Source organism: Mercurialis annua, linkage group LG2 (genome assembly GCF_937616625.2).
Source record: "Mercurialis annua linkage group LG2, ddMerAnnu1.2, whole genome shotgun sequence".
Taxonomy (NCBI): domain Eukaryota; kingdom Viridiplantae; phylum Streptophyta; class Magnoliopsida; order Malpighiales; family Euphorbiaceae; genus Mercurialis; species Mercurialis annua.
The window spans coordinates 30,385,932-30,401,645 of NC_065571.1; positions in this window are offsets into that span (position 1 = coordinate 30,385,932).

A 15,714-nucleotide genomic window follows, 5' to 3' on the forward strand; every position below is an offset into this window, starting at 1 on the left:
CGAAACAAATCCAAACGTCACATTGTTAGCGATTTATGCCAAACGTTTAAAACGTTACGAATCAAATTCAAACGTTTCACCTATTTAGCGATTTAAGCCAAACGTTTACAAACTTTACGAAACAAATCCTAACTATTCGCCTTTTTAGCGATTTAAGCTAAACGTTTAAAACGTTACGAAACCAATCCAAACGTTTGAAATGTTACGAAGCAAATCAAAACGTTTCACCTTTTTAGAGATTTAAGCTAAATGTTTACAAACGTCACGAAACAAATCCATACGTTTCACCTTTATAGTAATTTAAGCCAAACGTTTGAAACATTATGAAACCAATTAGGAAACAAATACAAATGTTTCACCTTTTTAGTCATATAAGCCAAACGTTTCACCTTTTTAGCGATTTAAGCCTCTTTAAACGTTACGAAACCAATCACAAAACAAATCCAAACGTTTAAACGTTACGAAAAAAATCCAAACGTTTCACCTTTTTGCGATTTAAGCCTAACGTTTACAAACGTTACGAAACAAATCAAAATGTTTCACCTTTTTAGCGATTTAAACCAAACATTTAAAATGTTATGAAACCAATCCAAATGTTTAAAACGTTACGAAACAAAACCAAACGTTTCACCTTTTTAGCGATTTAAGACAAACGTTTACAAACATTACGAAATAAATCCAAACGTTTAACCTTTTTAGAAATTTAAGGCAAACGTTTAAAACGTTACGAATCCGATCCAAACGTTTATAATTTTACGAAACAAATCCTCACGTTTCACCTTTTTAGCAATTTAAGCCAAACATTTAAAACGTTACGAAAAAAATCCTAAGTTTTCACTTTTAAGCGATTTAAGCCAAACGTTTAAAACGTAACGAAACAAATCCTAACGTTTCAACTTATTAGCGATTTAAGCAAAACGTTTAAAACATTACAAAACAAATCCAAACGTTTGAAACGTTACGAAATAAATCCTAACGCTTCACCTTTTTTGCTATTAAAGTCGAAAGTTTAAAATTTTATAAAACATATCAAAACGTTTCCCCTTTCTAGCGATTTAAGCTAAACATTTAGAATATTAAGAACCAAATCCAAACGTTTCACATTTTTAGCGATTTAAGCCAAACGTTTACAGACGTTTACAAAACAAATCCAACCGTTTCACCTTTTTAGCGATTATAGCCAAACATTTAAAATGTTACAAAACCAATCTAAACGTTTCACCTTTTTATCGATTGAAGCCAAACATTTACATACGTTACGAAACCAATCCAAACGTTTACCAACGTTGCCAAACAAATCCAAACGTTTCACCTTTTCTGTGATATAATCCAAACGTTTAAAACGTTACGAAATAAATCCAAACGTTTACAACATTACGAAACAAAACCAATTGTTTCACCTTTTTTAGCGATTTAAGCCAAACGTTAACAAATAAGATCTCATACGAGACCTGATTTTGTAGTGGTTCTCGTCCGAGACTCAAGGTCTCATACGAGACCTTATCAAATAAGGCATAGTCTAGTACGAGACCATGGTTCTCGAACGATAACAGCTTGAAATTTGTTGTTCTCGTTCGAGAACAGCGTATCCTTCGGGAGGGGCATTTTTAACCTCTAATATTTCACGAATCAGTTCTTTTAAATACGTAAACCCTAAACCTAATTCATTCTCCACACTTCAGACAATCCATAGCCGTCTTCCGTTCACTTTTTCTCTGAAGTTTAACGCTCAAAAATCCTTTCCAAAGTTTGTTGTCCGGTAAGTTTTCTTTAACTCATTGAATCCAGTTTTTACGTTTGAACGGCATTACGTAATTTTGATTGTTCTCATTCGCTTCTAGATCGAAATCAATATCGTTTGTTTCCAGACGTTCTAGACTCGTGTCCCTTCGATCCCCCACCTCGTTTTTGTTGAACAGTACGCTATAGATCTTGTTCCATTTGTCGTACGGTTTCTGTTTTTGGAATTGCTTAATCTGTTTTGATATTGCTGTTTACTGTCGATGTTTAATTCCTTTCATTGGTGTTAAATTCATTGTTATTCATGATCTTAGACCTCGAAGGATATTCGAAATCGTAAATAAGTTAATTGGCTTGTTTGAAATTTCGTTTGGTTCCATCATCGTCAATGAATGGTTTGCGCCGATCCTCTTTAATGTGTTCAAGGTTTTGATATTGATTCATGGATGTCATTGGCATTAGGTAGCATTTGGTTAAGTTTTGGTGTTGAATCATTAAGGGTATATGGAGTTAGGTTGATAGAAATATTGGCGGGGATAATTCTTTTGAAATGAGGAAGATGATGGCTATTTGGTCACTTTGATCATTACATTGTTTTGTTTGAATTAATCAGGTCCTTTAACTTATTTCCATTTTGTTTCGATAATAACTTTGATTTTAAATAGACAATTGGTATACGTTAAGTTTTTATAACTTAAATTAATATAAATACTCGGGTAATTATATGTAGTTTTAATTGTATTGTCAATTTGGCTAAATTGCGGATTAGCCCCTAAAGTTTCTAAAAGACTTGTTTAAGTTAAATTTTATCTATTGGATAACTTTTGGATTTTTAATTAAATTATGAATTAGTAAATTGAGATCGAATAATTAATTTGATTTCGGATATCAAATTGGCTAAAGTGCAGTTTAGCCCCTAATTGGCTAAAGTACAGTTTAGTCCCTAAACTTTTATAAACTTTAAATGGTTAGATTTTCGGGTTGTAACTTTGGTTATTTGAAATTGAAGTCATTGGGTTCCGCTTTTAAAATGGATTATTATTTTGTTAAATTATTTTATAAATATAAACTCGGGTTTATATTTGATAAACGTTTTGAGTTGGGTTAGACTTGGGTCACCCGACAAGTGAGGTTAGCGTGGTAGTTATTGGTAACTCGGCTAACCAACTATTTGGAAATTAATTATTATTTAAAGATTATTAAATAATATTTGTAAATCGGATTTTAAGCGAGAACTCAATAGACTTATATAAATTGGACTTTATTACCTATTGGGTATTTTTGTGTGTTGCTTTGGATTATTTATTTCTGACGTGTTATTTGTACTAGTCCTATGTGGTGTCTAGTACTCTCTAGAGTTAGGGTCTGTTTTTAATAATTATTTTATTTGTCTAGACCGGTCTACTGTTCGTGCTTCAGAGGCAAACCAGGATTAGTTGCTTGCCGGTTATCACGTGGATTAGCAAGCAGTGAGTTTGTACTTACTATTTACCGCTTTATTAAGTAAATTGTTATTTTAATAATAAATATATATACTGTACGTATATTTCGAACTGTTTTTATATTATGGCTTCAAGTTGGAACATACTACCTAATGAGCATCATTAGGACTGCGTGCACACCGGCATTGATCTGGGTAAGTTATATATTGAAACGTGGTAACTCGGTGTGAGCATAGCTCTCGGGACCAGGTAGAGTAACTCGGTGTAGCTCAGCTCTCGGGACTCTGGTATAAGTGTGCTCAGTGGTAACTCGGTGTAGCTCAGTTCTTGGTACCAGACCTATTGGATTATGTTTATATTTAGAATTGTGGATTAGGGTTCCACTATTATTCGTAATATCGTTATTAAATGTTTTAAACGGCTTTAAAGGTTTTCCACTTAATAAATGTAGATAGTGGTATAAACTCATCTCTGTATATCTAACCCCGTTGTTTTCCCAATTTTCCCCAGGGTTATGAGCTGAGAGAGTCTGGTGATCTCCGCATTTACTTTTCTTCGTTACAAAACCAATCCAAACGTTTACAATTGTCGCCAAACAAATCCAATTTTTCCAATTGTTATTTAAAACGTTACAAAACCAATCCAAACGTTTCACCTTTTTAGCGATTGAAGACAAACATTTACATACGTTACGAAACCAATCCAAACGTTTACAAACGTCGCCAAACAAATCCAAACGTTTCACATTTTCTGCGATATAATCTAAACGTTTAAAACGTTACGAAACAAATCCAAACGTTTACAACATTACGAAACAAAACCAATTGTTTCATCTTTTTTAGCTATTTAAGCCAAACGTAAACAAACGTTACGAAACAAATCCAAACGTTTCACCTTTTTAGCGATTTAAGCCAAACATTTGAAACGTTACGAAACCAATCCAAAACGTTTAAAACATTAAGAAACAAATCCAACTGTTTCACCTTTTTAGCGATTTAAGCCAAACGATAACAATCATTACGAAACAAATCCAAATGTTTCACCTATTTAGCAATTTAAGCCAACGTTTACAAACGTTAAAAAACGAATGCAAACGTTTCCCCTTTTTAGCGATTTAAGCCAAACGTTTGTAAACGTTACATTACAAATCCAAACATTTCACCTTTTTAGCGATTTAAGCCAAACGTTTAATACGTTACGAAACCAATCCAAATGTTTAAAATGTTACGAAACAAATCCAATTATCACCTTGTTAGCGATTTAAGCCAAACGAATAAAACGTTACGAATCAAATCCAAATGTTTCACTTAATAAGCAATTTAAGCAAAACGTTTACAAACATTATGAAAAAAATCCGAACGATTCACCTTTTTAATGATTTAAGCCAAACGTTTAAAACATTACGAAACCAATCCAAACGTTTAAAATGTTAGGAAACAAATCCAAACGTTTCACCTTTTTAGAGATTTAAGCTAAATGTTTACAAAAGTTACGAAACGAATCCAAATGTTTCACCCTTATAGTAATTTAAGCCAAACGGTTGAAACATTATGAAACCAATTACGAACAAATACAAATGCTTCACCTTTTTAGTGATTTAAGCCAAACGTTTAAAAACATTAAGAAACAATTCCAAACGTTTCGCCTTTTTAGCGATTTCAATCAAACGTTTAAAACATTACAAAACCAATCCAAATGTTTAAAATGTTACAAAACAAATCTAAACGTTTCACCTTTTTAGCGATTTAAGCCTAACGTTTACAAACGTTACGAAACAAACCCAAACGTTTCACCTTTTTAGCGATTTAAACCTAACGTTTAAAACGTTATGAAACCAATCCAAACGTTTAAAATGTTACGAAACAAAACCAAACGTTTAATCTTTTTAGCGATTTAAGCCAAACGTTTACAAACTTTACGAAGCAAATCCAAACGTTTAACTTTTTAGCAATTTTAGACAACGTTTAAGACGTTACAAAACCGATCCAAATGTTTTAAACGTTACGAAATAGATCATATGGTTTCCTCTTTTTAGCAATTTAAGTCAAACGTGTAAAACGCTACGAAACAAATCCTAACTTTTCACCTTTCTAGTGATTTGAGCCAAACGTTTAAAATGTTACGAAATAAATCCTAACGTTTCACCTTTTTAGCGATTTAAGCCAAACGTTTAAAACGTTACGGAACAAATCCTAAACATTTTTAGCAATTTGAGCCATACGTTTAAAACGTTACAAAACCAGTTCAGTCGTTTACTACGTTACGAAACAAATCGTACGTTTCACCTTTTTAGAGTTCTAATACAAACGTTTAAAATGTTATGAAACAAATCCTAATGTTTCATCTTATTAGCGATTTAAGATAAACGTTTAAAACGTTACGAAACAAATCCTAACATTTCACCTTTTTAGCGATTTAGGCCAAGTTAAAAATGTTACAAAACAAATCCTAATGTTTCACCTTTTTAGCAATTTAAGCCAAATGTTTAAAACGTTACGACACAAATTCTAAGCGTTTAAAACGTTACAAAACAAATCCCTGGCGTTTCACTTTTTAGCGATTTAAGCCAAACATTTAAAACGTTACAAAAGAAATCCAAACGTTTTACCTTTTAAGCGATTTAAGCCAAACGTTTAATATGTTACGAAACAAATACAAACGTTTAAAACGTTACGAAACAAATCGTAATGTTTCATCTTTTTAGCGATTTAAGCCAAACATTTCCAAACGTTACAAAACATATCCAAACCTTTCACATTTTTAGCGATTTAAGCCAAAAGTTTAAAACGTTACAAAACCAATCTAAACATTTAAAATGTTACGAAACAAATCCAAACATTTCACCTTTTTAGTGATTTAAGCCAAACTTTTACAAACGTTACGAAACCAAAAACGTTACCAAACAAAACCCAACGTTTCACCTTTTTAGCGATTTAAACCAAAAGTTTCAAACATTACGAAACCAATCCATATGTTTAACACATTACGAAACAAATCCAAACGTTTCACCTTTTTAGCGATTTAAGCCAAACGTTTAAAACGTTAAGAAACAAATCCTAACGCTTCACCTTTTTGCAATTTAAATCAAACCTTTAAAAACTTACGAAACAAATCCTAACTTTTCAACTTTTTAGCGATTTAAGTCTAACGTTTACAAACGTTACGAAACAAATCTTAACGTTTCACCTTTTTAGTGATTTAAGCCAAACATTTAAAACGCTATGAAACCAATCCAAACGTTTAAAACGATACAAAACAAATCCAAACGTTTCACCTTTTTAGAGATTTAAGACAAACATTTACAAACATTACGAAAGAAATCCAAATTTTTCACCTTTTTAGCTATTTAAGCCAAACATTTAAAACGTTACGAAACAATTCCAAACGATTCCCCTTTTTAGTAATTTAAGCCAAATGTTTAAAACGTTATGAAATCAATCCAAACGTTTAAAACATTACGAAAAAAATCCAAATGATTCACCTTTTGAGCGATTGAAGCCAAACGTTTACAAACATTACGAAACAAATCTAAACATTTCACCTTTTTAGCGATATACGCCAAGATTTAAAACGTTATGAAACCAATCCAAAGGTTTAAAACGTTAAGAAACAAATTCTAACGTTTCACCTTTTTAGCGATTTATGCCAAACGGTTTACAAAGGATACAAAATAAATCCAAGCGTTTCACCTTTTTAGCAATATAAGCCAAATAATTAAAATGTAATGAAACCAATCCAAACGTTTAAAAAGTTATGAAATAAATCCTAACGTTTCACCTTTTTAGCGATTTAAGCCAAACGTTTGAAACGTTATGAAACAAATCCTAACGTTTCACCTTTTTAGTGATTTAAGCCAAACGTTTAAAACGTTACGAAACGAATCCTAACGTTTCACCTTTTTAGTGATTTAAGCCAAACGTTTAAAACGTTACGAAACAAATCCTAACGTTTCACCATTTTAGCGATTTAAGCCAAACGTTTACAAACGTTACGAAACAAATTCAAACGTTTCACCTTATTAGTGATTTAACCCAAACGTTTAAAAAGTTACGAAACCAATCCAAACGTTTAAAACGTTACAAAACAAATTCAAACGTTTCACCTTTTTAGCGATTTAAGCCAAACGTTTACAAATGTTTTAAAACAAATCCTAATGTGTCACCTTTTTAGAGATTTAAGCCAAACGTTTTAAAACGTTACGAAACAAATCTAATCCTTTAAAACGTTATGAAACAAATTCACACGTTTCAGCTTATTAGCGATTTAAGCCAAACATTTAAAACGTTACGAAACAAATCCTAATTTTTTCCCTTTTAGCGTTTAAGCCAATTTTTTAAAATGATACGAAACAAATCCTAACGTTTCACCTTTTTAGCAATATAAGCCAAACGTTTGAAACGTTACGACACAAATCCAAACGTTTAAAACGTTACGAATAAAATCCCTAACGTTTCACTTTTTAGAATTTTTAAACCAAACGTTTAACACGTTACAAAACAAATACACAAGTTCTACATTTTTAGCGATTTAAGCCAAACTTTTATATGTTACGAAACAAATTAATACGTTTAAAATGTTATGAAAAAAATCCTAATGTTGCACCTTTTTAGCGATGTAAACCGAACATTTAAATTGTTACAAAACAAATACAAACGTTTCTCCTTTTTAGCGATTTAAGCCAAACGTTTCACCTTTTTAGCAATTTAAGCCAAACATTTAAAACGTTACGAAACTAATACAGACGCTTAAAACGTTACGAAACAATTCGAAATGTTTCCCATTTTAGCGATTTAAGCCAAATGTTTACAATCGTTGCGAAATAAATCCAAACGTTTCCCCTTTTTAGCGATTTAAGACATACGTTTAGAACTTTACGAAACCAATCCAAACGTTTAAAACGTTACGAAAAAAATCTAAACGTTTCACCTTTTTAGTGATTTAAGCCAAACGTTTAAAATAATACGTAACAAATCCAAACGTTTCACCAATTTAGCAATTTAAGCCAAATGTTTACGAACGTTAAGAAACAAATCCTAATGTTTCACCTTTTTAGCTATTTAAGCCAAACATTTAAAATGTTACGAAAGCAATCAAAACGTTTAAAATGTTACGAAACAAATCCAAACGTTTCACCTTTCTAGAGATATAAGCTAAACGTTTGCAAACGTTACGAAACAAATCAAAACTTTTCACCTTTTTAGCGATTTAAGCGAAACGATAAAAACATTATGAAACCAATCCAAACGCTTAACATGTTATGAAGCGAATCCAAACGTTTGACCTTTTTAGTGATTTAAGCCAAACGTTTAAAACAGTTATGAAACAAATCCAAATGTTTCAATTTTTTACCGATTTAGGCCAAATGTTTAAAACGTTACAAAACAAATCAAAACATTTCACCTTTTTAGTGATTTAAGCCAAACGTTTAAAACGTTACGAAGCAAATCCTAACGTTTCCCCAATTTAACGATTTAAGCCAAACGTTTACAAACGTGACAAAACAAATCCTCACGTTTCACCTTTTTAGCTATTGAAGCCAAACGTTTAAAACGTTACAAAACCAATCCAATCCATTAAAACGTAGCCAAACGTTTAAAACATTATGAAACAAATCCAAACGTTTCCACTTTTTAGCGATTTAAGCCAAACGTTTAAAACGGTATGAAACCAATCCAAACGTTTAAAACGTTACGAAACCAATCCCAACGTTTCACCTTTTTAGCAATTTAAGCAACACGTTTACAGACATTACGAAACGAATCAAATCGTTTCCCAAATTAAGAGATCTATGCAAAACGTTTACAAACGTTACGACACAAATCTAAACGTTTCACCTTTTTAGCGATTTAAGCCATATGTTTAAAACTTTACGAAACCAATTCAAATGTTGAACACGTTACGAAAAAAATTCAAACGTTTCACCTTTTTGGCGATTTAAGCCAAACGTTTAAAACATTACGTAACATATCCAAACTATCACCAATTTAGCGATTTAAGCCAAACGTTTACAAACGTTAAGAAACAAATCCTAACGTATCGCCTTTTTAGCTATTTAAGCCAAACGTTTAAAATGTTACGAAACCAATGAAAACGTTTAAAATGTTACGAAACAAATCCAAACGTTTCATCTTTCTAGAGATTTAAGATAAACATTTGCAAACGTTACGAAACAAATCAAAACGTTTCACCTTTTTAGCGATTTACGCCAAACGTTAAAAACATTATGAAACCAATCCAAAAGCTTAACACGTTATGAAACAAATCCAAACGTTTCCCCTTTTTAGTGATTTATACCAAACGTTTGAAAAAACAAATCCAAATGTTTCAATTTTTAGCGATATAAGCCAAATGTTTAAAACGTTACGAAACCAATCCAAACGTTTAAAATGTTACGAAACAAATCAAAATGTTTCACCTTTTTAGCGATTTAAGCCAAACATTTAAAATGTTACGAAACAAATCCAAATGTTTCACCAATTTAACGAATTAAGCCAAATGTTTACAAACGTGGCAAACAAATCCTCATGTTTCACATTTTTAAATATTGAAACGTTTAAAACGTTACAAAACCAATCCAATCGTATTAAACGTACGAAAGAAATCCAAACGTTTCCCCTTTTTAGCGATTTAAGCCAAACGTTTAAAACGTTACGAAACAAATCCTAACGTGTCACCTTTTTAGCGATATAAGACAAACGTTCAAATCGTTACGAAAAGAAACCCAACTTTTCACATTTTTAGCGATTTAAGCCAAACGTTTACAAATGTTACGAAATAAATACTAACGTTTAACCTTTTTTGCGATTTAAGCCAAACGTTTAAAATGTTATGAAACAAATCCAAACGTTTAAAACGTTACGAAACAAATCCAAACGTTTCACCTTTTTAGAGATTTAAGTCAAATGTTTACAAACATTACGAAACAAATCCAAGCATTTCACCTTTTTACCTATTTAGGCCAAACGTTTAAAATGTTACGGAAAAAATCCTAACGTTTCACCTTTTTAGCGCTTAAATCCAAACGTTTACACCGTTACGGAACCAATCCAAACGGTTAAATCTTTACGAAACACATCCTAATGTTTACCCAGTTTAGCGATTTCAGCAAAACATTCAAAACGTTTCGAAACATATCCAAACATTTGACCTCTTTATCGATTTAAGCCAAATGTTTAAAACGTTACGAAACCAATTTAAAAGTTTCAAAACAAATCCAAACGTTTCCCTTTTTAGCGATTTAAGCAAAACGTTTATTATCGTTGCGAAACAAATCCAAACGTTTCACCTTTTTAGCGATTCAAGCAAAACGTTTAAAACGTTATGAAACCAATCCAAACGTTTAAAACGTTACAAAACAAATCCAAACGTTTCACCATTATAGAAATTAAAGCCAAACATTTACAAACATTACGAAACCAATCCAAACGTTTCAGCTTTTTAGCGATTTAAGCTAAACGTTTAAAACGTTACGAAACAAATCCAAACGTTTAAAACGTTACGAAACAAATTCTAACATTTCACTTTTTTGGCGATTTAAGCCAAACGTTTAAGACGTTACGAAACAAATCCTAACGTTCACCTTTTTAGCAATATAAGCCAAACGTTTAAAACGGTACGACATAAATCCAAACATTTAAAACGTTATGAAACAAATCCCTAGCGTTTCACTTTTTAGCGATTTAAGCCAAACATTTAAAACGTTACAAAAGAAATCCAAACGTTTTACCTCTTTAGCGATTTAAGCCAAACGTTCGCTTCACCTTTTTAGCGATTTAAGCCAAACGTTTTAAATGTTACGAAACAAATCCTATCGTTTCACCATTTTAGCGATTTAAGCCAAACGTTTAAAATGTTATGGAAAAAAAGTCCAAAGGCTTCAAACATTACGAAACAAATCCTATTGTTTCACCTTTTTAGCGATTGAAGCCAAACATTTACAAACATTATGAAACTGTCACGACCCAATTTCATGAATCGTGACTGGCGCTAGGGTATGGGTATGGTCATACCAAAACCCGTAGCAAGCCTCGCGGAAATCAATCAAACACATTAACGTGCAGAAACTGCTCGGGGGCAACCGAGACTGCAACCTAAGTCTAGCAATTTATATTACAGTTCTAATATAAAGAACTTAAATATCCAAAATGCTCAACAGTATGCCTTAAATATAATATTAAAATAATCCAGAGTAAACATGCCAATAATAAATAATCGATCAAATCGACAATCCCAAAGTGCAATAATAAATGTAAGATATAAACTAGTTCTACTGCAGTCTAAGAGTTTGAAAACATTAACTAGTTTAAATAACATAAAACCTCCGATGAATCAAAAGAATCGGAGTGGACCAGCTTTCAAATCATAAACCCGTAAAATTTGGGAAAACAACGGGGTCAGATATACTGAGATGAATTCACAATACTATTTATATTTATTAAGTTTAAAACCCTTAAATAAAAACATTTTATACTAATATACTATGATTATGGAAAACAGTATTGAAATGATCACATCATAAGTATGACATAGCATACTGATAAACCCAGAGTGGACGGGAACATATCCTCGTCATATACCAGCGTAAGCCAGACATTAGTCTGCCGATCCCAAAGTACTTACCAGTGCACACATTCTCGATACAAGCCTATCGAGCAGCTCGTTTCAATCGAGATCGATAATCCGTAAAAACAGTTCAAAAGCATTTGTAATATTAAAATATGATGTGTTACTTAATAAAACGGTAAATAGCACTACAAACTCACTGCTTGCTTATCCACGTGAAACTTCGGCAAACAGCTAACCCTGGTTCGACTCCGGAGCGCGAATAGTCGAAGAGTCTAAAAATAAATCATACTTTAAAACCACTCCAACCCCTAACTCTAAGAATGACACCACGTAGGACTAGCACAATTAAACAAACAATTAAATATTACACAGAGAACACAATTCTCAATAAATCATAATGCCGAAAATAAATCAAGCCTATTGAGTTCATATTTTAAAAATCCAATCCGAAAATATTAATTAAATAATATTTAATTAATATATAAAATCCTTTCCTCAAATAGTGGGTTAACCGAGTTTCTTAATACTACCAAGCTAAACCCACATGTCGGTGACCCAAGTCTAAACCGACCCAACTAATAATCCAGAATTATAAACCACAGTTTATAATTATAATTTTACAAAAATATTAATCAATATCAAAATAGAACTCAATAGCTTGAAACCCAAGTAATTAAAGATTACCGGCAAAATATTTCATTAAATAAATCAATAATTCAATAAATGGCTAAATCATAAATTTAGCCAATTAGCATGCTAAGCCAAAATCACAAACCAATAATTAGATAAAAATATCAAATTTCTTCTTTATAATAAATCACATAAATAATATAAAAGTTAAACTAAAATTTAATCACATTGGCACATTAAGCCAAAAAGTGTCACCTGAGAATTTATAAATTTATAACTAATTTGACAAACTTTCAAATTAAATGAAATCCCCAATTCCCATTTAATATAGTCAATTTATAAAATCATATATCAACTATAATAAGTATAATATTAATTTAAATTTAAAATATTAATGCCCAAAGTAATTTCAACTTATAAATAGTAATATTTCATTAGATCGCTAATTGATAAGTCGAAACAAATTCCGTAGATTAATATTTAAATCAATATAAAATAATTAATAAAGTAACTGAAGGGGTTAAACAATTTAACACCAAATAAGTTAGTTGCCTAAAAAGATATTTAGCCAAAAGTAAATCATAACATGCAACCACCTAATGCCACATGATCATCCCCTTCATTGTATAACCCAAATGTCACGACCCATTTTCATGAATCGCGACCGGCGCTAGGGTATGGGTAATGTAGTACCGAAACCCGTAGCTAGCCTTTCGTTTATCACATAAACACATAAACCTGCAGAAAACCAATGCTCGGGGGCAACCGAGACTTCAGCCTAAAACTAGCAGTTATAATATTCAACAGTTAATGTAACATGCTTAATCAAATCCGAGTCTAAAATAGATTTATCATGAATTAATGTAAATAATACAGCATGCCAGAGCAATATAACCAGTCGAACCAATCCGACAAAATAATAATAATAATAAAGACGTCTAGTTACTACTGCGGTCTATGAATAAAACAGTTTTACAGTTCTACTAAAACAAATGGAACCTCCGAGGAAAAGTAAAAGCAGAGATCACCAGACTCTCTCAGATCATAACCCTGGGGAAAATTGGGAAAACAACGGGGTCAGATATACTGAGATGAGTTCATACCACTATCTACATTTATTAAGTGGAAAACCTTTAAAACGTTTAAAGCATTTAATAACAATATTACGAATAATAGTTGGAACCCTAATCCACAATTCTACATAAATAACATAATCCAATAGGTCTGGTCCCGAGAGCTGAGCTACACCGAGTTACCACTGACCACACTTATACCAGAGTCCCGAGAGCCGAGCTACACCGAGTTACTCTACTTGGTCCCGAGAGCTATGCTCACACCGAGTTACCACATTACCATAATTACCTTTTCCAGATCTTTACCGGTGCGCACGCAGTCCTAATGATGCCCATTAGGTAGCATGTTCCAACTAAGAGCCATAATATAAAAACAGTTCGAAATATACATACAGTATATATATTTAATATTAAAATAACAATTTACTTAATAAAGCGGTAAATAGTAAATATAAACTCACTGCTTGCTAATCCACGTGAAAACCGGCAAGCAACTAATCCTGGTTCGCCTCTGGAGCGCGAACAATAGACGGGTCTAGACAAATAAAATAATTATTAAAACAGACCCTAACTCTAGAGAGTACTAGACACCACATATGACTAGCACAATTAACACGTAGTAAATAAACAATCCAAAGTAACACAAATATATCCAAAAGATAATAAAGCCCAATTAATATAAGTCTATTGAGTTCTCGCCTACAATTCAATTTAAAAATATTATTTAATAATTTTAAATAATAAATAATTTCCAAATAGTGGGTTAGCCGAGTTACCAATAACTACCAAGCTAACCTCACTTGTCGGGTGACCCAAGTCTAACCCTATTCAAAACGTTTATCAAATATAAACCCGAGTTTATATTTATAAAATAATTCCATAAAATAATAAGCCATTTTAAAAGCGGAACTCAATAACTTTAATTCAAAGTAACCCAAGTTACAACCCCAAAAACTTAGGTTTAATAAATCAAATAAAAGTTCAGGGACCAATTTGCACTTTAACCAATTAGGGACCAAGTTGTACTTTTGCCAATTAGGGACTAAATTGTACTTTAGTCAATTTGATTTCCAAAAATCAAATTAATTACTTTTATTTATAATTAAAACCAACTATAAAGTTATCAACCAAAAATCCACTTAATTAAGTTATAAAATAAGTTTAGGGGCTAAATTGTAATTTAGCCAACTTTTGACAAAACGACATTTGAAAGCAAATATAACCACCCGAGTAATTATATTAGCTAAAATTATAATTAATTATTGTTTTCATTATTCAATTAGTAAATCAAAAGGGATCCAAGTTATTAGGTAAAGTTAAACTTTGAGTATTTATTTGATTTAGCTAAAACATTTTGGTGACCTAGATGGCAATTTGGCCATCTCTTACCTTTTAAATTTAGAATCCCTCCAAGACTCCATTTTCTTCATGAATGAGTTACAGAAATCATTGATCGTGATTTAAAAGAAACTTCAAACAATAATCTTTACAAACTCTTAATGATTTAACCCAATAATTACTTAGTTTCGATATGCCACAAACATGAATTCAAAACAAACTCAAAACGTCATCAATCCACCGTGATGATTTGTTCCAAACGATGAACAAAGGTTTCTGGAAACGATTAAACGATTCCAAACCGAGTCTAAACAACTAGCAACTAACATACCAAGCGATTTATAACAACTAAATGAATGAATTAAAGCTAAACATTAAGAAAGGGATCGGCAGCAACCCAAAACAGAACACCAAGATTCAAACATCAAACGTTACTGCCGAACCCAACCTTCAACACGAACATGGAGAACAGAAAGATAACTCCATGAAATCATAAACTAACAACAACCCAAGAATCTATAACTTCCAAACAATCAAGAACAAGGCAAAATGAAAAGAACTCCACGGCAGTAACCCATGCCAAACAAGACAGAATCTAACAAACTTAGAAAACGGAAACCGTACGGCGAATGGAACGAGATCAACGGCGTACCGTTCAGCGAAACTGAGATAGGGAGACGTAGGGAATTGAGTCCAGAACGTCTGAGATCAAGCGGAATCAATTTCGATCTAGAAACGAAAGAGAACGAACCAAATTACGTAATGTCGTTCATAAGCAAAATCTGGAAATCCAAGGAATCAGAAAGCTTACCAGAACAGCGACTTTGAAAGAAGATTACGGCTTCGTTTCTCAGCGAAAGAACGAAAGAAAAGTGGCTAGGGCTACCTTGCAGCGTGATCTAGGTTTTTCATTTAGAAGTCGACTT